The sequence below is a fragment of the Sander lucioperca genome, chromosome 9 (assembly GCF_008315115.2).
Source record: "Sander lucioperca isolate FBNREF2018 chromosome 9, SLUC_FBN_1.2, whole genome shotgun sequence".
In the NCBI taxonomy this organism is placed as follows: Eukaryota; Metazoa; Chordata; class Actinopteri; order Perciformes; family Percidae; genus Sander; species Sander lucioperca.
This window is the reverse complement of record NC_050181.1, coordinates 18,553,273-18,578,031: the sequence shown is the minus strand read 5'-3', so window position 1 is coordinate 18,578,031 and position 24,759 is coordinate 18,553,273. Positions and strand designations below refer to the sequence as shown.

At 41.4% G+C, this 24,759-nt stretch overlaps 1 non-coding gene across 1 annotated transcript; it reads right to left on the bottom strand.

Moving 5' to 3' along the window:
* Positions 1-2,096: 2,096 nt before the first annotated feature.
* Positions 2,097-2,178, bottom strand: trnas-cga. The gene has a single exon. It is a non-coding gene; the product is annotated as a tRNA-Ser (tRNA).
* Positions 2,179-24,759: the final 22,581 nt, after the last annotated feature.

Sequence of the window (24,759 nt, the reverse complement as noted above, 5' to 3'; positions counted from 1 at the left end):
AAAGAGCCTTAAGAAAAATCTTGAGGATCAATTGGGAAGATAGACGTACAAACTCCAGCATTCTGGAGGAAAGGAATATGCCCAGGATCACTACCATCATAATGCAGTTCCAACTCCGATGGACAGGACATGTCATCCGCATGCCCAACAACCGTCTCCCAAAGCAGATCCTCTACTCCCAGCTAAAAGAAGGACAGCGAGCCCCTGGTGGGCCAAAGAAACGCTTTAAGGACAATATTAAGACCAGCCCGAAAAAGTTTAACATCACGTCCGGTGACTGGGAGAATCTAGCGTTGAACAGGGACTACGGAGAAAAGCTGTGCAGGAAGGTGCAGCACACCACGAAATAGTACTCCGCCGTGCCGCAGAGGCAAAGTGGCAACACCGCAAGGACAAACAGAGACAGGCTCCACCACCACCACACCACCTCAACAGAGACAGGCTCCACCACCACACACCACCTCAACCTTCCAATGCCCACATTGCAGCAGAATCTGTGGATCACGGATCGGCCTTTACAGCCACCTGAGGATCCACAAATAAGACAACCCGACAGAGAGGACAGTCATACTCGTTTCGAGTGACTGCCGAAGGAAAGGAAAGCTGTGTGTGTGTGTGTGTGTGTGTGTGTGTGTGTGTGTGTGTGTGTGTGTGTGTGTGTGTGTATGTGTGTGTGTGTGTGTGTGTGTGTGTGTGTGTGTGTGTGTGTGTGTGTGTTTGTGCATGCTTGTGTGTCGGGGCCGGGGGGGGGATTGTATGTACTTTGTGCAAAATAAAGTCTGATTGATTTGTAATGCTGAAATAGTCATTAGATAGTTGCATGCAGTATGGACGCCACTGTAAAGCTACTCAATCTGTGGTTGGTAACATGATGAATAAGTGTGGCCCTGATCTCATCAGAGATGGCTCTCCTTCCTCTTCTTCCCTCCTCCTCCTCGTTGTCGTCTCCTGTCTCTCCCTCGTCCTCCCCTTGCTCTCTGTCTATTGTTGGCATCCACTGTTCAAAACAGGTAATCTGACCTTTGACCTCTGTATAGGCCTATACTAAAGCAGTGATTGGTTAGTGTTCAGTTATGACATCATGTGTTTGCACATGTGAGGAGTGTGTGTGTGCCCTGGTAAATAAGTGTAGCATTTTGATTGGTTGTGTTTAGAAAAGGAAAGCAAGTCACTTCCTGTTAGATTTTTGGGTCTTAGGTAGAGAATTGTGTGTAGTGTTTCGAAAAAAAGTGTTTTAAGCAATTGAAAACTGAGTGAAAGGCTGAGAAATAGCTTATGGTTTTGGAGATTTGCTGTGTAATTTTGCACTTTGAGTGAGAGTTTTCAAAAATCGTGTGACATGAAAAGATGTGTAAGCAGTTGAAAAAAACTGTAATGCCACAAACAACCTCATGGTGGCGCTACAGGAAAAACCAGGGGACCCCACCTTCATTAAGATGTATCATCTGGGAACCATGAGTGTCTGTACCAAATGTTGCGTACTGTGTTGAGTAGATGTTGAGATATTTCACATGATTTGTGAAAAAACTGTGACCGGCTGGTGCCGCTAGAGGAAGTGAGATAATGTCAGTAGGATTTATCAGGATCATGAGTGTATGTACAAGATTTCATGCTAATCTGTCCTATGGTTATTTCCGCTTTCTTTGTGTTGGCGTTCTAACCTATGGTGGATTTGTGAGGACTATGGTTAACTGCTCCTCAGATCTCTGCAGGGTAAATCCAGACAGCTAGCTAGACTATCTGTCCAATCTGAGTTTTCTGTTGCACGACTAAAACTACTTTTGAACGTACACGTTCCACCAAAACAAGTTCCTTCCTGAGACTATTTCACAGCGGCTCTGTGATTGTGATTGGTTCAATGAAATGCCAATAAACCAGAGTACGTTTTTCTCCCATCCTGAAATGCTGTGTGGACTAGACAGACCCTCCTCTGAAGGGCTGGGGAGAAATGTCTGACAAAGCGAGACTGTTGGCCAACACACAGACAGTCATTTTGGCATTCAGAACACTGACGCTAAGTTATTTTTTTATACAAGGTAATTTGGAGAGTTGTTTCTATGTAAACCTTGAAGATGTGGGGCATGGCCTCATAAATTCGCTGTGAGCAGGATTTGAACCTACGCGGGGAGACCCCATTGGATTTCGAGTCCAACACCTTAACCACTCGGCCATCACAGCTTCGTACAGCACCGGAGTCCTCCATAACCTCTCAAGAGATGAAACCTTTGTGGCAGTAAAAAGAAGCAACTTGCCAGTTAATGGCAACACTTTTATCTGCTGTTCTCATCCAGAACAACTGCTAAGCAGGGAGGAGGATGTGTGTGTTGGTGAAGGACGATGGCTGATTAAATTAATCTCAGAACTTCCAGTTCCAGAACAGCCTCTAATGTTGCCTTTTGCATAATGCGAAGAATGTAACTAAGATCTGTTCTCTGTGCAGTAATTGCAAGGCTTATTTCTGTGGAACACGTTTTTAAGGAAATATAAAATAAAAAATCATTATAGAGTGCAATTATTTAATTCAGAATTTAAGATTCAGACATGTGAACAAGAAATGTTTTGAAAGAGGTGACTGGTAAATTGACCGGTACCTATCTTGATAGCTGTTAAGATACATGGTGCAAGTACCAGTTTTGGAGCTGTTTGAAGCCGAGGCTAGCAGCTTCCCCCAGCTTTCAGTTTTTGTGCTAGGCTAAACATGTCACCAGTGTTGGGGAGTAACGGAATACATGTACCGGCGTTACGTATTCAGAATACAAAACAACAAGGTGGAGGGTGGGGGTGTGGCCTTGACCAACTGCCACTTTGCTCGTTTGAAAGCCATGATGTCTCTTTCTCATGGGCGGGCCAAATTCTCTGGGCGGGCAAAGCAGAGAAAGGGGAGGTAACCTTTCCCCTTATGACCTCATAAGGAGAAGATTCCTGATTGGCCCATCTGAGCTTTCATTTTCTCAAAGGCAGAGCAGGATACCCAGGGCTCAGTTTACACCTGTCGCCATTTCTAGCCACTGGGGGACCATAGGCAGGCTGGGGGAACTCATATTAATGTTAAAAAACCTCATAAAGTGACATTTTCATGCCATGGGACCTTTAAAGAAAGAACAGGGAGAACGAAATATAACTGTGCAGTGCAACCTCTGCTTGCCAGCAACCAACCTCCTTTCAGCGTCCAAATGACTCCACCTCCAACCTGAAGAAGCATCTTAAAGTAAGTTATTTTTTTAATTAGCCAAGGGTAGTCGTCTGCTGTAGTTTTACTGGTCACCTTGCTATTTTATAGTTGACGTGCGACTTTACATTCTCCTACATGCTGATTTACTAGCCCCAGAGCAGTTGAAAGACTCACTACCCCATTTGACATGTTAGCTAACGTTAGCTAAAATTAGCTATATTTTTGTAGTATGCAGTTCGGGACTATAAATACAACAATCTATCTGCTTGTTTAGGTACATATTCAGCCAGCTTGAACAGAAGAACACACCAGAATAGGCCTGTTTAGTAAGCTGTATGTGATGGCCGCATTCCTACACTTCAATGTGGAAGTAATCCAAGTATTCAGAATACGTTACTCAGATTGAGTAACGTAACGGAATACGTTACAAATTACATTTTTGGGCATGTATTCTGTATTCTGTAACGGAATACGTTTTGAAAGTATCCTTCCCAACACTGCATGTCACAGAGCAACAGATTACAGGTGACAAATTAAAGGGAAACCATGAATATAACAAATGCGCCCAGACAGCTCAGTTGGTACAGTGGGCACCCATATACAGAGGTTTACTCCTCGACACAGCGGGCCCGGGTTCAACTCTGACCTGCAGCCCAAAAAAAAATGGCTTACCATGGAAAATTTTGGTCCATGTCAAACTTGATCCTTGGAATTCTGGGAAATGCATTTAGCACTACTCCCACAGTAACCAAGTGAATTTGGAGTATCAGAGTCCATCCCTGCATTCAGACACCAACTCCCTTCTGCACATGGGAGACCGCCATTTCCCCAGTAATTACATTAAGCACAGAATCTCCCAGAATATTAGCTCAAATCAAAAGGAATGTGCAGCCCTGTCGCCTGGCCACCCCGGCATTGCCTATACTTCTGAACGCCGTGTTTGTTTTCGATTGTATTTTCTCTAACCCAAAAACAGTGGAGCTTCTCACAGCGGGCTGTGGGATCTCTGCTGCTGCACATACAGATGTTTATCTGATCAACTAAACACAGATATAAGGTTTCATGGAAGGGAGAGGGAGGAAGACAGACAGACAGATGGACGGAAACTGCACAGCAGAGTTGTTCATGAGGTGCAAGCTTTTTGTTTCATTCTAAAATAAAACTTTCAATATCATCGCAAACAAGATGATTTCTTAGGAATGCAAAGGGATAGTATTAAAGTGAGCCAAACTTGCACTAATCATGTTTTTTTAATATCTTTTTAAATATTGAATTTCTATAATCTTGGAATCAAACCGAATGCACCTGAAGTTATTTAGTGGTCAATGAAAAAGTAGGTCAACTTTGAACTCAGGAAATGTAGCGTTTAACAAGAAGTGAATGACCCTCAGTTGCAAGAAAGCGTTAAAAAACTACAAAACGACTCGAATATTTGTCACAGCTCACTGTACTGAAAAGATTTAATAAGGATTTGGACATCAAGTCCTCCAAATTAAACAACTGATTACCTCATTTGTCATTGTCCTAATGGAAGCGTTTTACCCCTCTTTCGACAGGAGGACATCCTTTTTCTGCATTTTCCAAAACTACTTAAAATCACCTGAAAATAAATATTTTGGGGGGACAGTCTCACATTATCTGGATAATAACATGTGACAGTGATGACAGTGAAGTGTTTGATAGTAGATGTGTCATGCTCCAATATTGTGCCTGCTGTTTGCTCAGTTGCATTTAGTTGCATGTTGTTTTTTTTATTTCCTGTCCAACGTGCCTTTTCGCCACACCACACAAGTACATTTTTCCTTGATACGTTTTTTTCTGACCTAGTCTATAGCGACGATGTTTCACTTCCGGGAATGTTCAGGAAATTCCGCCGGATGTCCGTCCCCTTCCTCTGTCTCTGTGTTGGCGTTCTAACCTCTGGTGGATTTGTGAGGACTATGGTTAACTGCTCCTCAGATCTCTGCAGGGTAAATCCAGACAGCTAGCTAGACTATCTGTCCAATCTGAGTTTTCTGTTGCATGACTAAAACTACTTTTGAACGTACACATGTTCCACCAAAACAAGTTCCTTCCTGAGGCTATTTAGCAGAGGCACCGTGGCTCCGTCCGGCACTTAGCACCGCCCAAGATGATTGTGATTGGATTAAAGAAATGCCAATAAACCAGAGCACGTATTTCTCCCATTCCAGAATGCTGTGTGGACTAGCTAGACCTTCCTCCGCAGCGCTGTGGAGGAAGGTCTGGCAAAGCGAGACTAGTTTCTGACCTAACTCTACTCTGGTTTCAACTGTTGTCACCTGATCCCACCGACCTGATAAAAGAGGTTGAACTGTGATGAGAATTGAACCTGCACACTGAGGAGGCATTATCAGAAACATTTGTGTATGTTTCTCTTCTGCATTATGAATCCGAAAATACAAAGCAAATGAGAAAAAAAGAAATAAAACTCTATACTTATTTTGTGCAAACCTTTCTGATTCTATCTGCAAATCATTGCATTTGCGGTTTTGACATACCGATTAAACAAGGTGGAGCATGGTGACTCATTAGATCACTGGTAGGGCCTGACAACATTCCTGTGAATGTGCAGGATCTTTCCCAAGAGAGAGAGAGAGAGAGTTAGACAGGGTTTATCTGAAAGGAATACATCTTATTAAGTCTCTTATTACGCCTCTCTCATCAAGTAGAGTAGGACGTGTGAGCGGGATGTCTAAAACACAAATAATTAACAACTCAGCAACTATAACAGGACTAACCTCAAAACAATAGAAATAAAAGGATAACTAATGACTTAGTCCCAACCACTGGTGGAATGTAACTAAGTACATTTACTCAAGTACTGTACTTAAGTCCAAATGTTGAGGTACTTGTACTTTACTTGAGTCTTTTCTTTTCATGTCACTTTCTACTTCTACTCCGCTACATTTCAGAGAGAAATATTGTACTTTTTACTCCACTACATTCATCTGTTACAGCTTTAGTTACTAGTTACTTTACACATTAAGATTCCTGCACACAAAACACATGTAGTTTATAAAATCTGATATTTGATTCTAAAGTAAACTAGCCAACAATAAAACGGCTACAAGTCCAGCTGAGATTATTAGAACATTAAACACACAACTGGTTGGATCCTTTACACTTTCTACAATGGGAGGGTTTTTCGGCTTTGAGTAATTTTCCTGATCATACTTACAGTACATACTTTAACTTAAGTAACATTTTCAATGCAGGACTTTTTCTTATAACCGAGTATTTGTACAATGTGGTATTAGTACTTTTACTTAAGTAACAGATCTGAATACTTCTTCCACCGCTGGTCCCAAGTAGACAGAATTCTGTCACTCATACATCCTTTACCCTGTATTTTTTCTATGTAATGTCAGGTGATGATTAAAGGAAAGTAAGATGTGGTGTTTCAGAAATGCAAGCTGCGTGGCACGCATTCACAAGAGTCTGTCTGGAACTTTATCCATATTTGCACAGAGAGTGTTTTTCACATGTCACTCCCATTTAATTACAGCGCTTAGTGTTTCAGAGGGAGACAGCGAGGAGACCTGGGTGGTCTCCTGACTTCCTCACTCCCTCCAGCACATCGGCCAGAGATGCACCGTCATTAGCATTCCACCACACCAAACTCCCAGGGTGTAAGTGAGGAGCAGCCGCATCGGCTCCATGTCTGACCCCCAAATATACTGTTGAATTATAACGAGGACATCAGTTCAACTCGGGGCACATTGAACTTTTTAATTCACCCTTTCATTACATCTTCTTTTGCCCAAGTGAGTTATTCCTCGAAAGGTCTCATGTTAAAAATGCATGCACTACTGAACAGTTCCTCAATTTTCTTCTCTACTATACTTTTGTAGTTGTGGTTACAATACATAAATGTGTTGTTTAGTTCAGGCCCTCAGTGCAACTGTGATGGAGACCAGTGTTGGGAGTAACGTTATAACACGTTACAAAAGCAACACAATTGCAGTAAAGCATTACTTATAACATTTTGGTAATATTATACCCAACGCATTTTAACCCGAAATTAAGTGGTGTTTCATTTATTTTTAAATTCACCAACACAGCAAAACACTAGGGAGAGAAAAATTCAGATTAATAAAACAAAATCTTATAAATAAATAAAGTATGATATTTAAATTGGATAAAGATGAAACTTTAGATGAGACTCCCATGGTGAAATGCACACCTGCCAAGTCATACTTCTGCAGTTATTTTGGTGAAAGTAACTCAAAGGTAGGGGAGACCAGGGATAGTTGTAACATTTTTGACATTTGGAGCTCTTTTAAGCCAGTGGGTTCAAAATGTGATACCAACTGATTCCATGTGTCTGCTAATAAATAGTGGAGCTGTTATCTCTGCATCCCAAACAGAAAATGAATGCTTTACTCTTAAACACAAGGAGGAAAATGTACATAGTCCGGGTTAGTTGTACCATACTCTGGGGTGAAATGGAACATCATGGAATTAGGATTATGACAAAAACTTGATATAGAAACTTGTACTCAACTTTTTAACATAATATTTGTGTGTGTATGTGTTGAGAGGCACGCCTCAGTCTGTCTTTCTTTTCCAAGACCGAAATTTAAAGAAAAAATATAAATAAGATTTATTTATTTGATTAGGACAATGCACATTACTTAACACTTCTGGAAATGTGCCAGTGTTAGCCAGACGGCTAAATTCCAACTGTAGCCCTAGTTACCCAGCATGCATGTCTTTATGGTGGGAGGAAACCGGAGCACCCAGAGGAAACCCACGCAAACACGGGGAGAACACGCAAACTCCACACAGAAAAGGCCCTGCCCTGGACCAGGGATCCAACTCTGCAGTGCTAACTTGCTGTGAGGCAGAAGTGCTAACCACTGAGCCACCATGCAACCAAGATTTTGCTTGGGGTAGGTTGTAACATTTTCTAACCCAGACTATTGTTACAACTAACCCAGACTACTGTTACAACTAACCCAGACTATTGTTACAACTACCCCAGACTATTGTTACAACTACCCCAGACTATTGTTACAACTAACCCAGACTATTGTTACAACTACCCCAGACTATTGTTGCCATGAACTAGTTTAATGTACAGCTAACAGCTAAAACATTAGCACTTACAACCTGTATGGAAAATATCCATAAGGACACACAATAAAAATGATTTAAGTTTGTTGAATTTAACTACAAAGCTGGCATTGCTATCCCAAAAATAAATTCAGGTTAAAAAAATACTAAACTCCTAACTAAATATGAGTTTTTACATTCTAAAATGTGCAGTGTCTGTCACAGGGGGTTGCTGTGTTGTAAGGACTAAACAGAGCATGTGCAGAGTGAATCAGGTGATTCCAAACTCGTTCCTGATTGGAGCAATTGGATGTGTTATAACTGACCCATGTTACAACTATCCCCGTCTCCCCTAGTGTAAAGCATTACAATTCAGAGACAGTAATATTGTTATGTTTGTATTACTCTCAAATGACAGTAACTAGTAATCTATAATGTATTACATTATGGAAGTAACTTGACCAACACTGATGGAGACACATGCAACCAATTTGCTATTTTACAAGCTCATCTCCTGTCAGGTTAGGGATATGTTTATGATGGACTGAGAATGTGAAGTTTCCCTATTCACCTACCAAGAGGGGTCACATCCAACTCTAGTGTTTTAAAACAGGTTGCAGCACAAACTCCCTGCCGAGACACAGACATCTTCGTCACGACCTCCTCCCGCTGCTCGCTGTTAAATAACAAAATACGACATATACACATATACATATAGACATATACATATGACAAAACTTTGTTCAGCCTTGTCAAGCAGAATATATGACAAATAAATACTTCTATCCATGTGTAACAGGGTTTATTTATTATGTCATTCCATTTGACATTGCTATAATTTGATATTAATGTGTGTACATCTATTGGCTCAAGGGGGCCCTCTCTTTAGAGGTAGTAGTTAAATACCACTGGTTGTTTTTAAAGAGCCCCTATTTTAGTGTGTTATATAGTTTTGGGTGTATGTAATAGATGCAAAAAGTACAAAAAACATATTTCACTCTAAATGGAGCTTTCTCTCCCACAGACAGCACTTTTTCCCAACTGCCTGAAACGCCTCGCCCACATTCCTGTTTGACATTCCTCCATTAGTGATGTCACTGATTGAGAATGCCAGCCCAGTTTTTCATATGTGCTGCCCATAGGTGCTGCCTGAGCAAGCAGAGCCCGCCCAGCGGCTTGTTTGAAATTAGTTGACCAATCACAACAGAGTGGGCCAGCTGACCAATGAGAGCAGACTGGGATTTTAAGGAAGGCGGGTCAAGAGCTCAGACAGAGTGTTTGAGACAGAGGAGCTGCAGCAACGGGGAGTATGAGAAACATAACATGTTTTTTGAACATACAAATATTGTGTATTATTATTCATTGTGTGGACATATGTGCACTGTGATTTATGGAAATGTTAATAATGATGCACTTTCTAGCTAGCCTCTGTGCTAAAATAATTCTTTTGTACACTGTATGAAAAAAGTCCGTAGAAAAATGGATAATGTCCTGGCAGAAAATGACCAGTACCTTTTCTGTTAAGTTTATGGACCTTTTCTAAAAAAGGGGACATTTCTATAGATTTACAGTATATCCTCTGTACCTTTAACGGAAATTTCTGTTAATCCAAAAAATCTAAATACGGAAATACACCTGTGAAAAATCATTGCAGAAAATTATTTCGTGTTAACACAGTATATTAGCCCTTATTTCTATGGACTTTTCTAACAGTGTAGTGTGCTGTGTGTGAGCTACTTTGAGCCAACTGTATGACTGACCAGTACATACTCTGTTTCTATTCAGATAATAAACAGGCCCATGGCAGTGTAAAAGATGAAAGAGTCTCCCGCTCATCATTCTACACACTACGCAGAATCGAGGGGTCGCTTGAACCAGCCAGTCCCAGAAGTGCGACTGAGCGTGGTTACACATGGTAGTTCTGCTTACCAGGTCACCGTCAGGACAATTATTCCCTTGTTGAGTTCATTGAGTATGTGAAGCCAATTCCAGTCACACAAAATTAATGTCAGCTTCATGCAAATCTTTCTACCACAGCTCCTGTTTCCTGTTGTGGCACTTATCTGTCATCCATGATCATTTATGGCTTGGTGTTTGGACTGTGCACTTGGACTCTTTTGCTGCATGTCCAGTAAATAATCTATGGGTTGTTAGCTCTGTGTCACTCATTATTAAGTTGCTCTGAAAAAGAGCATCAGCTTAATTCCTCCCATGTAATGTTTGGCTGCCGAGCTGTAGCTGTCTGCCCAGATGCTTTAGCCCCGAGCCATATTGACTCCTGCCTGACTACCGGTCAACATAGCCCCAGGCGCTATTCACGCCAGCTCATGCCTGGGCCTGCACAGAGACATCAGTCAACAAAGTCAGCCACGTGTCTGATTGGACGAGACCAGGGCCCAAAAACTCAGATGAAGCCCCCAGGGACCCACAAGGCCATGCTTTAGCATTCAAGCCCTCAATAACCAGCTGCTGTTTCTGAATACTGATTTCATATTGATTGATTCAAATCCACAGATTCAGCCCCAGATGACTGTGACAGTTTGGTTTTATTATTATTATTATTATTATTATTATTATTATTATTATTATTATTATTATTATTATTATTAAATGTTAATGTAATATTCAAAAGTGTACATTATACATTAGGACTCAGATTTGATGGAGAAGGGTTTTAGACATTCATAACAAATTGCTAAATAGAAAAACAGGATGAAACATATGAAAGCATAGCCACTTACATACTTACTTACAAAAGAAAATGTTCTGCATTTTAACTACACACATAATTTCCTTTTTTTTATAATTATGGGGCAAAGTCCGGTTAAAGCCATAGTGCGTCTCCCCCATGAGGAATTCAAAGTAATGACAACTGTCAGCACGTCCACATGATACAAGCCTTCCGTGATTGGCCAGCATCTAGTTTAAACTGTGTGTTTTTAGACACTACATTATGCACTGGTTGTACTAAAGACGCATTGCCTCACTGACATTTAGGAAATGCTCTGTGAGGTGGAGGCTTGCATCAGCATGTTTTATCTTCACCCACAAAAGCATCCTCCTTGGAGCCAGAGAGCTGGATCTCACTACTGCTCTCATACACTCCTCCACACTACCAACTGCACTATGGAACACTGTTCGCTGTATCACTATTAAATGCACTTGCTTCAGATGGTGTCTGGGTAAAGTTAGGCAGCTGTTAACAATGCTGCAGCCCCGGGACAGTTTAATCTTGGGATTTTTCCTTTTAGAAGATGAGTTGAAAAACAAATGTCCAGGCAGCGTTTACAGGCTTTTCAAGAAAGATACAAGAGGACTTTGTGACTAATATCATATCAAAAACGACTTAAATACAGGGGATAAATACAGGGGAAATATTAGGGGAAAACTGAAATTTTAATTTTGAAATTTGATACACACAGCGAGAGAGAAGGCGAGAGCTGAAGTCCCAAAGCTTTTGCTGCTTCTGTTGTTCTATATCCATGTCCTTTGCCCTCTCCTGCAGCATGCTTGTGCAAAGCCACCGTGTCTCGACTTGACTTGACTCACCCTCTGAATGAATCGTGGCCCAGCTGTTGACTAATAGTCCACATTCACCACTAAAAAAACACCATGTCACCACTCCCTGTGTCCAAAGTGTGGGTGGTGGGAGCAGGGGAGGGGCTGGCTGAGTAAATAGGATGGGGGTTGGGGGCAAAGCAGGAGTTGTAGCATTGTATTGTTTGACTGACAGTGGGAGAGCGAGGGGGAACGGGTGGTCCTGGCCCAGAGACAATGCCTGAGATCGCGCTGCCTCTCTGCTAAGCCCCCTTTGTGCGGCAGGGTGGGAAACCCCTTACAAATAGCCATCACCATCATGATGCATGCCTTTATCAGGACTTGGGAATCTGCTCTGCGGAAACATAGCATGGTCCGAGATGTCACATTGTTGTGCACTGTCAGAAGTACTAAGAGGATGTTTTATGTGATTATCTCAGGATGGTGTTGAAGAGTCCAGAAGTGTCTCAGGGCAAACTGGGGTTTGTGCTGCAGACGTGAAATACACAATCCCTTTCTACGAAACAAGAACATTCTGTAATCTACTGTACAGACGTTTGCAAGTATCAAACAATAAATCTGCCAATGGGGTCAGCTGCTACGAAACATTATTTGACACTAGTGGGAAAAAGATTTTGATATAAGTAAAGAAACTTCAGTAAGAATAAAGTGCTTGACATGAGATTCTAGTCAAAATATTTGCAGTGGTGTTTTTAATTTTAGATTGTGTCATAGGTGTAATTTACAGTAATCAAAACTGGCCAGTGCAACCCACACCAAAAACCAATTATATTTTCCTTTACATAAATAAAGACATTTGCACCATAATTTGATGCAGAAAAGGCACAAATTGTTGCAGAACAATTCAGCAGAATGCAGAAAATGAAATGTTTCAATTTTGCTCTAAAGTAGAGATCTCAACAACGTTGTCGGTGACAGGCCATCGATGCGAGAGCAGTCTGCGGGCTTACTGCCTCTGTCAGTCTGGGAGAGAGGTGACTGGAGCATCAAGTGCCCATAAGTGCAAATCGCTGGAGCAGAATCAATTGTTTTTTTGTTTGTTGTTTGATTGTATTCTGTGTAAAAAAAAAATAAAATAGCTATACCTGTGGGTTTTAATTATAGGTTATAAAACGAAAGTGTATGACGCCCATGGCTAACCTAGCCTACATGAAAAAAATACGATAACCTACATAGCCTACATTGAGTCAGAGTATTGTTTGAAAAATGGTAGGAGCAATAACTCTTTAGGTTAGGCTTAATGTTACTGGCATTGGTATCAGCTTTATGGCAAATCTAATACAATAAGTAAGGGTTTACTTACTTTGTATCAGTGATCATGTCTCCTCCAATTTGCAGTTTAGCTTGCTACTTAGCTAAGGCTTCGACCGACAGTAGCCTAACATTGTTCGTGAAAATCTTTATGTTCTTTTGGGGACAATGACATGGCTGATAGCTAGCTTGTCTTGTTAAATATAGTGTCAAATTATTTTGACTAATTGCCAACTGTACACAATGTTATTGACTTTGGATCTTGCTAGCATAGCGTTAGCCTCATGGCTCGGAGCTGAGCTGAATGGTTCTACGAGCTGAGTGGATTATAAATATCTCCCGTTGCTAAGGGTAGCAAGTCGTATCTAAGGTCCTTCCTATTTCCTGGAGCAGGGAATAATGTTTGCATTGCATAAGAATCTTATGGGATGGGAATGATTGTTCCAGGTATTAGTCAAACCCTCAGGCATTGGCCAGGGAAACTGAGTTATTGTTTGGAAAAAATTTAGATTTTGATGGTAAAATGAATTAAATCCACTCTCATTTACTTAACATCCTTTGACTTTTGTAAAGTGAGTCTGTTTCTATTCAAACGTAGGTCAGTGTAGGGTCGTTTGTCGTAAAGGCTCCAATAAACAAACTGTTCATCAATTGTTTTTTGCGTTAACTTCACCTAACTAGACTACAATGTGAAACTCAATCTGGGCTTTGGGAGGGACACACCTCCCGAAGTTGAGGTTGTTTATTCAGAAGATTAGGATTGTATTCAGCGAGGAGCTGCGAGGAGGGGGGGAAACACGTTAGAGTATCTGCTTACATTGGGCCCAATTAACAATACAATGGTGCAGGGATTTGCAAAGAATCAAGTCGGCCTATTTGTCAGCATACATTTGTTAATTATTTGTGTAAATTAGGTCCCAAACCATAATTATCACCTGCAATTAGGTCAGGGGGAAGAAGAGAAGGAACTTATTAATTGTGTTTAAAATGCTGACAACACCAATTAGCCGCTAGATTTGTCCCTGCAGCCACCCAAGGAGCGCTCTCCCTGGAGATGAAACTCACCACACTCTTCCCCCCGATATGCAGAGTGCCCAGTCATACTGGTTCAGCTAGTCAGCCATTCAGCTCCAGCACACAGAAACACACTGAGCTGTAATGTAATCTAGCATGAGGTCATGAAATTAGTGGGCAAATTGTTCTCGGCGTGGAAAACGATACAGAGGGACTAGCACTGATAGGGAGCCTGTGAGAAAACAGAATATGCAGATGATGTGAGAGTGCACATGAAGTAGCATTTGGAAGGTCATTGTGTGTTCTTAAGTAGCCAAATGTCCTGCTGATGTGTCCTTGGCAGCAAACCTTTTAGCTGCTTAATCAGTGAATGTCCTCAGATAAGACTGGAAACACACATACAAGGATTCCAAAAGCAGGTGCAGATTAAAATCCAAAGAAATGAAGAGCAGTCCGCTCAAAGCATCACCTGTGTTAGGTGTTGAAACAATTGCACACCTTGGCAGCAGATAACATTTAATGTACAAATGTAATTTCATTTCATGTATAGTTCCAAATCATAACAAGTTATCTCAGGACACTTTACAGATAGACTAGGTCTAGACCAAACTCTAAAATTTACAGAGACCCAACAATTCCTCCCAAGAGCAAGCATTTTGGTGCGACAGTGGCGAGGAAAAACTTCCCCTTAATGGGCAGAAACCTCGGACAGACGCTGGCTCTTAGTGGACGGCCTTTTGCCTCGGCCTGTTGAGGGAGAGAGGAGTGTGTAGAGTCTCCCTGATTCATCATGCTCCCAATGGGAGTGGCAGTAACATGCTCACAGTGTAACAGAATGTAAAGCAGGGTGGCTCAAGAGATTTCAGCCCAAGTTGCCTTTAATGTGAGACCACAATACTTTTGAAAGAATAAATACCACTCTTTCTTTTCACAAATTAAAAGTTGAATTTATGAGCAATAAAATCCACAATGCTCAATTCAATACACTCCGGAGTATTACCACCTTAAGTTTTGGTGGAGAATCTTAGCAAACTTTATTTATATATTTGTGTAAAAAAACAGTTTGCTAGCATCCAGTTGCCTATTCATTCAGCATACACACCTAGCAACATTAGCATTAAATTAAATAAGTAAGTTACTAAAGTATTAAATTACTGAATAATTCGGACCGGACTTTGACCAGACTTTATCCTGCCAGCTGCCAGGTACAAAGTCTGAGTAATGTTGGACTGTGCCCATTTGTGAATAGAGCTTCTCATTGTCCAGAAGAATGAAAACATCCAAGAGTGAAGAAGAAGTAGGGAGATTAACACAAAGATGCCAAGGAAAATGTTTAATCAGAAAGACAGAGATTCGGCAACTTCTGTCGCAAGGGCCGTCATCGAATTTGTCAGACAAATTCAAGGACTCAGTTGTTTATGACCAAATTAGGAATCGGCTCTGTGACCACGGTGTAATCCGCGTCATGTCCTGCCTCCTGCATGCTCTACACAGGCGCCAGCCTTCAACTGAACCAAACGTATTAAACGTTAAAGTATTTCCAGTAGGTGAAAACGCGTCTGGCACGGACAATCTCCTGTTATGAGCTACATGTGTGAAAGGGAAACTTTGGCAATGTCCCCTGAATCCTCAGACATTGTCTGCAGTTCACATGAGAAGCTTATGTCATATACTCACTCTCTTTTCTTTTTTTTTTTTTTCTTTTTTTTTTAAGATTATTTTTTGGGCATTTTAGGCCTTTAATTGACAGGACAGCTGAAGATATGAAAGGGGAGAGAGAGGGGTGACATGCAGCAAAGGGCCGCAGGTCGGAGTTGAACTTGGGCCCGCTGCGTCGAGGAGTAAACCTCTATATATGGGTACCCACTCTACCAACTGAGCTATCTAGGTGCCAATACGCACTCTCTTTTAGCTCTGTTTTTGTCTCCACCAACTCCTGAGGGAAATATCTGCCCCACTATGTTCCCCAGCTGGTCTCTGACTGTGTACAGTGGCTTCATCCAAGCAATTTCACTGGACACAGCTGCCTGCTGCTACAGAAAGACAGTTGAAGAAATACTGAGAGTGAAACAAAACAGTAAAGATGCAGATCATAAAACCACAAAAGAAAAAAGTATATAGCGGAAAGAAGAAGAAGCTGCAGGGTCAGCGTGGATATTCTCTACGTGTTTCTCACTACTAGCGACCCTTTTCACTGTACACATAAAATGATTGATTACAGCTATTATTATTGATTATTAAAGTTACTTCTCGCTGCCATAATACAAGATTATGCAGCTTTCGCCTTTTTCTGTTTTTCTTGGCTGCCATTGGAATGCTTTGCTAACGGACACTGTAACAGTCACTTCTGAAGGAGGAGATGGTGTTTCCTGTTGACTTTCCACACCAAGATTTTCCAAGCCAGTCTGCAAGTTCAAACTTGTGACTTTAACCTGTAACCTTTATCTTGATGGATGTCAGAGTTGTTATTAATTGCTTTGCTTCCAGAGCACGGATGGCTTGATGTTCAGAATTCAATAGCCTATCCAGTATGTCGGCAGACTGTATGTTCACATTATTTCATCTCAAACTGCTCTTCACTTCTGGAGAAACTCACTGTTGGTTTACACACTGATGGGTGAGCAAAGGACCTCAGATGAATCATAACTTTAATAACAGTAGGTCATTTTCTTAAATTACATCATTATGTTTTTGAATGACACACCTTTTTGATGAAGTTTTGGCCACTATATATTTCATATAGCACTGGCTGTCATTTAAAGTGTTCATATTATGCTTTTTGGCTTTTTCCCTTTCCTTTATTGTGTTATATATCTTGTTTTGTGCATGTTATAGGTTTACAAAGTGAAGAAGCCCAAAGTCCCCCCCAAAGGGACTTACCATCTCCAACAGAAAACACTGTTCACAAACTGCTCCAAACAGCTCTATTGTAGTCCAGCCTTTACTTCAGAGACAAACGTGGTCACTTTGGAACACACATAATGCTCACCTAGCTGCTAGCATGGAACGCCCTCAAACCAAGCTAGTTGAAAACCTGAAAATGAGCATAATACGAGGTCTTTAAATGTTGTTGTATGTTACCTAAACACCTACATTATGTATTTTCCCAGTTTTACCAGAGACATCATCTGTGAACTACTAAATAAAGGCTTACAGTGCTGGTGATCATTCCAGGTAGTCCATCTAGAAGATGAGTTGCAAAATTTAGTTTGCATATGCTGAATGTAAAACAGATTAGTTTTTATATGTATGACCTTCATTTTTTTCTGCAGTCAAGGCAGCACCCAGTCCCAGCTTCCTCTCCTGCTGAGTGCTAAGTGGATCCAGAGCACCTCACAGCCAAAACTCGGATGTTGGAAGGTTTTTTTTTCCAGCTTGACAGATAAAAATGTTCCTTTACTAACAAAATGAGAGGCAAAAAAAGCATGAATTTGTGGCCATGTACTGTATGTACTTTGATCATAGCAGTTAGGTGAATGTTAAAAACAATGAACTGGAGATTAATCCGCATTTGGATCAATATCCAACAAGCTCCAACATGGCAATGGAGAGTCCACTCTCTCTGTCACAAAAGAGTAAAAAGAATGTGTGTGTGTGTGTGTGTGTGTGTGTGTGTGTGTGTGTGTGTGTGTGTGTGTGTGTGTGTGTGTGTGTATGTGTGTGTGTGTGTGTGTGTGTGTGTGTGTGTGTGTGTGTGTGTGTGTGTCCGTCCACACAATTATACATGTATAATACCAACAGGCATATCAGTTATTGAGCTACACTAAAACATCCCAAAAATAATTAATACAATGGGCTAAATTGGATATCACTCTATTTTACAGATGCAGCTAATTCAACAAATTAACAAATGAGCCAAAACACGGCACAATCCTGTGAACCGAGTTCATTTTCATTAAATGATAACACATTCCAGCCAATTCAGGTTGTTTTTTTTATTTGCATATTCATAAATTCCGGGCACGGGCACATGAACCTCAACCTTTGTTAATATGAATATATTGTGAGGCATTTGCATAATCCACTTCATAATCCACTGCAGCACTCGGCGGTAACAAAGATAAGGAGGGGTAGCCACTGTTTCTCCTGGGAACGCTACACAGATAAACGGAGAAAAAGAGACCCACTTTCTGCTCCTATTATGAGATAATAAAAAGAGGAAGGCTTTGCAAAGTTTTCACTTTTCAATGCATTTCCCTTTTAGAGACAGATGGTGGTGGAATATCATTATTAGTATGCTTTTTTTTTCTGCATTTCACAGACACTGAAATCTACTGAATTTCCTCAGCGACGAGGTGCATGGGTTATTTATGTATCCACCACAGTCGCAGCATGCTGATTTTTTTACCCCGCTGCTGCTTCACAGCGACACAGATATATGTTTTCTTGCAGAAAATGTTTTTTTCACACAATAACTGAAAAGAACTCCAGTGTGCAGCGGGAGGAATCACAGGGCAACAAATGAGCAAACGGAACGCAAACTCCCAGCTTGTCCTGAACGTCACTAATGAGAACCCTTTTAGCTTCAATATGGATGGAAACGTGTGTGTGTGTGTGTGTGTGTGTGTGTGTGTGTGTGTGTGTGTGTGCATGTGCCTGCACCTGTGTGTGTGTGTGTGTGTGTGTGTGTGTGTGTGTGTGTGTGTGTGACTTTGTGAGTGCATGTGTGTGTGTGTGTGTGTGTGTGTCGTGACTGAGACAGTGAAAGCTCTCTTATGTCCCCCAATCTTTCCAAATTGGCCTCTGGGATGACGCCACCACACAACTACATCCATCCCCACTGTGCTGCATGCATTCCTGGTGTGTGTGTGTATGTGTGTGTGTGTGTGTGTGTGTGTGTGTGTGTGTGTGTGTGTGTGTGTGTGTGTGTGTGTTTGGACAATGGCAACACTTCCTTTTTGGCCTAATAGGCAGGGAGCCCCAGTCATTGTAGCCTGATTAGGGCTCCCATTCAAGCTCTCTGGGATTTCTAATTGCAAGGCCTTGTGCAGCGAACTCCCCCTCACTTCCCACCCCGCTACACTCCCCTCACGACTACTGTAAGACTTAATGAGACACAATTACTGCTCCCTAGGAGTCCTACAGCGAGCCAATCACAAAGAGAGACAAAGACCCCCAGTGAATGGCCACTCAGCGGAAAAAGATACAGAAAGAGGGACCAGGAGGGAGGGGAGAATCACAAGCCCTCATTGTCCAGTAAAAGCAGGGAGAAATATAAATGTTTTTATTTAATGCCGACTCATAATTAGGCCCCTGAGAGGGAAAGGGAGAGCCAAAGGAGTGGAGAGGGCGGGGAGTTCAATAGGGAAAAATGCCTGTAGGTACAAAAAGAAGAAGAATGACATGCTGGACGTGCAGCGAAGGAGGACAGAGGAGGAGGTGGAAAGAGGGAGGGAAAAGGAGAAAAGAAGAGGGACAAATAGATACCGAGGTGAAAAAACACAGAAGCAGAAAATGAGAACAAAACCAAGTGGAAAAACTTGACACGACTTTCTTCTTTTCTTCATTAAATTTTTTTTTTTTAGCTTTCTAAGCCTATTTGGTGTGGGAAATGGCCTGACATTGAATGATGTGTGCCAGGCAGAGTGAAAATCTGAGGCATTCGCTGTGTTTGGCACTTCAGGTTTGGCTCAAGGGGTGAAATATTCCTCGATTTGAGGAGCTTTCTGCCAAAACTGTGTGGGAAGCCATATAACAGGGACTAAAAGAGTTTGGATTTAGAAAGAGCGGCAATAAAAGACTAGAAAAGACACGATTTGCAGACAGCTCTTGACTGCCTGGGAACATTTAATGTGTTGTTGCTCTAGAATAATACAGATATTGTTTCGAGCAGTCATGTCTGGGGATTTTGAAGCGAAAGGGGGGTTCATGGCGAAAGCTGAGCCTCTGTATGATGTTCACAGACAACAGATATCACTGGCCGGATAAAAGACGACACGTTAATCAGTTCTCTTGAGAACTGAAGGAATTCAGTGTGGCTTACAATACTCAACCAGCAGGAGAGACGGCAGATGTGACCCAACACAAAAATAAAAATTAATAATAAAGCTGAATTGATTTTCTCAAGATGCACATGCGGACAGAAAGCACTGCGTAACATTCTCAAAGTGTCTGGAGAAAGATAACTGGACAATCGTTGTCTTTTAGCAAGAATTTAATCTATGAAGATCTCAGTCACATTTATTGCTCTTGGCTAAACAACCAGACAACAATGTCAGCGCGTGTTTGACCTGCACACACACACACCACCAACACCACCACCACAGACAAACACACATTATCTTTCAACCATATAACCAGACTTTTAGTAAGTAAGGAGCAGAAATTATTTCACTGGTTATGATTATTAGTGGATATTTTAGGGGTAAAGAACTAGTGAAATTCTGTGTAAAACAGCGTCTGTATGGAACGCACCGGGCAGAGCAGCAGCTCGACCGCGGCGCTGTAAGATGACGTAGTATTATTTTAGACAATGGTAAAGAGTATGGAAGAACGAAAATCTGCAGTCTGCTGTAAGGAGGTTGGTTGGGGGGGTGGATGGGTGAAGCAACACAGGACTTTCACCCAGGAGACCAGGGTTCATGTCCCGTTCTTGTCCTGCGTGTCACTGTAACATGTACATTTTGTAACCCCACCCACCATCTTCTCCTAAACCTAACTGTCCCGTTCTTGTGCCGCATGTCAGTTAAACGTACATCCTGACCCAGAGCGTCAAAAAGTGACACCAAGAGTCCCGACCAAGAGCGTCTCTCTCTGGTAATATTTCCACATCACTTTCAACACACCAAAAGTCTGGATTAAATGCCGTCAGATTGAAGGAAAGGCCATCTCTTATGCACAAAATCATTTTAATAAACTCATAAACACTGTAAAGTGCCATTTTATATATAACTGTCTTTCCTTTTGTTGTAATAAATGGTTCAATCTATGACGAGAGTCTTCCTGACTGAACTGATACCCCTATGTTACAGTAAGTATTGGTCTGAAAAAGGAACTTTTAGATTTGTCATGTTGTCATGTGCAAGGCATCAATACCTAAGTAGCAACCTGAGTTGTAACTGATCCCCATTATTGTTATTTGGGCAGTATATCACATCCTCAGTCCAAGCCAGCAAAAGACACTACAGAGCAGCCAAACTCAGCCGTGCAGCCACCTTCGGAAGCTCATGTCGCCTCTGATGGAGCTTTAGAGGGAAGGACGGCTCATTTCACTAAATACATATTTCCTGGATTCCTCTTTCCTCACATGTTTCCTAATTTCTTAGGCTTCTCAGATGTGAGGAACATACTTAAGTAAAGGGAAGCAAAATATTTAAGACAAATTAGACACAGTTCTCTCCAGAAACATTTGTTGAATTAAAACTCCAACCTGCAACATGCTCGCTCTCGCTTTCTCACACACACACACACACACACACACACACACACACACACACACTGCCTTGGCCCCATGTTCCTTTCAGTGTGTGCAGCCTCTCAGCTACTGACTGAACCCCCTTTGTTCAGCAGTGACCCTCTTAAGCGCAGGTTGAAGCCTGCAGCCATTCCACTTTGGATTTGGACCCTATCGCGTGTCACACAGCTAAGTCGACCAGGACTGGGCCTCTTCACTCAGACACACGGCAACAAGTATCCATTCACATTACAATGAAGGCTGCAGCAGGGTTTAAGATAAAATGACTAGATCACCAAAATTATAAGCAACCGTAGAGGCGTCCTGCATCAGTTCAGTTAAAGATGCACTGCAAATCATCTGTTTGCTTGTTTCTTGTTATATTTTAACCAGTGATTTTCTGTACTGTTACAATGACTTTAAAGTCCTCTGTTCCTCAGTAATGCTAAAATAATAGTGTGACTTATGAATGCATTCTTCCAAATGAAGAAACTGGAAATAATCGATTCTCACACATAAACGCATCCTGAAACATTAGCACAGCTGCTAGTCTTTGCTCACTAGTTGTTATCCAATAACAGAATCACCAATTGGCTACTAAATCTAGTTAAGTAACTACCTGCAAGTACAAGTAACTGACTTGTACATAGTTTTATAGTTTTATGACATACAATGTGGTGCTAAATAGTCCAGAAGTGTTCCGTAAGGAACCAAAGATATTTATTAAATGTTATTGTTGCTGTAATATGCTATAACTGTAGCATAGCTCAGTGCTAAATAACTATGTATTCACTTTACTGATTGCAATCGTCATCATAAGATGTCCAATGGTGTAAAATCTTGCAAACGGCAACAATGGTAGCCATTCCCATCGCTAACATGACACGGACTGTTAGCCCTGAGTTTGAAAAGCATCTGATCACTGCTGAATTTAAAAGGTCAAAGGTGAAAAAATTTGAACTTTGAGTAGGGTGCTCTGCGGCAATTTCAGCAGTGCACCACGTCAAGGGTAGCGCTTGCTCCGAGGTGTCTCCACCGCTCTTCCCATAGGAAAACTATGGCACTGCCAGGCAGAGTGGTTTTACCGCATATCATGTGTAGGTGGCTTTAAGCAGTTTATCGGTACAGGTACAGACTATTCGAGAATTACGTTGTTACTCTGCAGGGGTGTACGTGGAAATTCATGATCCAATCACAGCATGTCATCCTGCTTTAAATGTTGTCTCTGTTGCTGTCAGCTGTCTTTTCAGGCAAACAAGCAACCCTCCTCCTCCCCTTCCACCTCCGGTCTCGTCAACCAAGGCACCCGGAGTCCCCTTCTGGCAGACAGCTCCTTCGGTCGGTCTTCGGGTTCCTTCTCCACCATCACCAGTGTTTAGACTCCATAGGGGGATATGTCCTGTTTCTCTACCCCTTTTAATTATTATTTATAATGATGGAGTCTAATCGCCAAAGACTCCGCATATTACATTATGCTTATGTTCAATAAACTTTTGCATATCTGCAACGAAGTCTCTCCTGATTGAAATCAGTTTCATCAAATAAGATAAGATAATAATTTTGTAAATAGCCTCGTCTCCCTTATAGCCAGTCCTGTGTCCCGCTCCAGGGACAGGGTCAGCGAAGATTATAATGTACGTTTTGCGAAAAGACAGACTTGTAGCCTACCTCCAGTATTCTATTCCCAGTGTTCTATTTATTATTCCCATTTAATTGCCCTCTATTCTTTTCTGTTTTGAGTGATATATGTAAGTACTAAAAGCTGCAGAAAACCGGAGTCAAGTTTCTTGTATGCAAAAACAAACTTGGCCAATAAAACGGATTCTGATTCTGAAGATAAGATTAGCCTTTATTGTCTACCTCAGGAGAAATTTGTCTTGGCGTAGCAGCACACAGCCTCTCCATATACACACAATATATCCCAGTGGTTAGATTGATAGGGAGGTTCAAATGTTCAACTTAGAGTTTGGTAACCTGTGCGTTCTGCCCTGAAGGCATCGCCTCGTACTCTTTGTGAAGGATGTGGTTTGGGTCACAGGTGATTTTAAGGCCCTTCTTCCTCACTGTCTCCTCAAATATCTCCTGGAGTGAAGATGGGGGCAGCATGTCAAGTATTTCTCTAGCCCTTCTGATCATGTTTTGGAGTTGTGATTTAAGTTTAACAGACAGATTACCAAACCATGTTGTGATGCAATAACGCACAATAGATTTAATGGCTGCCCTGTAATAACATAATGCTTTTATTCATTCCATGGACCCTCCAAATCAACACAGTACTTTCAAAATAATCAAATAAATCATGTTATCTCAACAACAAGAAAGTTTGCTCCACGACTAATGTGTCAGAAATATGCAGAGCAGGCGCTCAGGTGTCAAGATGACGCCACATGATGCAACACCATTCTTGATTTAAGTTCATTTGCACTGGAAAGAAGTGAACTCAGCTCACTTGATTGGCAGTTTTTTTAAAGACAGAGTATCAAAGACCTGTTGAGATTAGTTCATTTTTGGAGCTGCCTTTAACGTCTGCCGTCTTATAACTGTCAGCCTGTTGCTGCCGGAACAACACTGTCTGACACGTACAAAGTGGAATGCGTCTTTGTCAGTTTCAAGTGGCTCTCTGTTGGTTTCATCAGCTTAATCAGGTCCAACTGTGACTTAGATTGACAGGCCATATGTCAAACGTGGATGTTTCACAAAGCAGCGCATATTTCCTGGAGTTGCCTTTCAACCTTCCCTTATTTATCCAGGAAAAGTTTGCTAATCCCTTATGCTTTTTTCATTGCCCTGATTTCATTCATTGAGCTCCTTATATTCATATCTGGGAATAGCTCAGTGCAACTACAAAGGTGCCAAAAGCAAGTCTAGAAGTAGCAAAGCATATTTACCTAGATTATTGTAATGGTAGTTTTACCTTAGTTAGGATTGCATTTTTAACACTTCTTAATTGCATCCATAAATGTATTGCAGGCTCTACATTACCATTGCAGTTATTGTCTTACTTGACTTTTCCTATGTGCTTCATTGTGTTTACGTGATTTATCTTCTAAATTAAAAGGGCACTACACTCATTTTACAAATCAGGATTCTCAAAGTCCTGCAGAATCCAGACAAGTGTAAATGTACATCAGGTAACTTTAACCAAATTGTGAACCACTTTCTGGAGGAAACATATAATTCAAACATTAAAGTGCTCATATTATGCTGTTTGGCTTTTTCCTTTTCCTTTGTGTTATGTATCTTTTTTGTGCACGTTATAGGTTTACCCCAAAGGGACTTACCATCTCCAACAGAA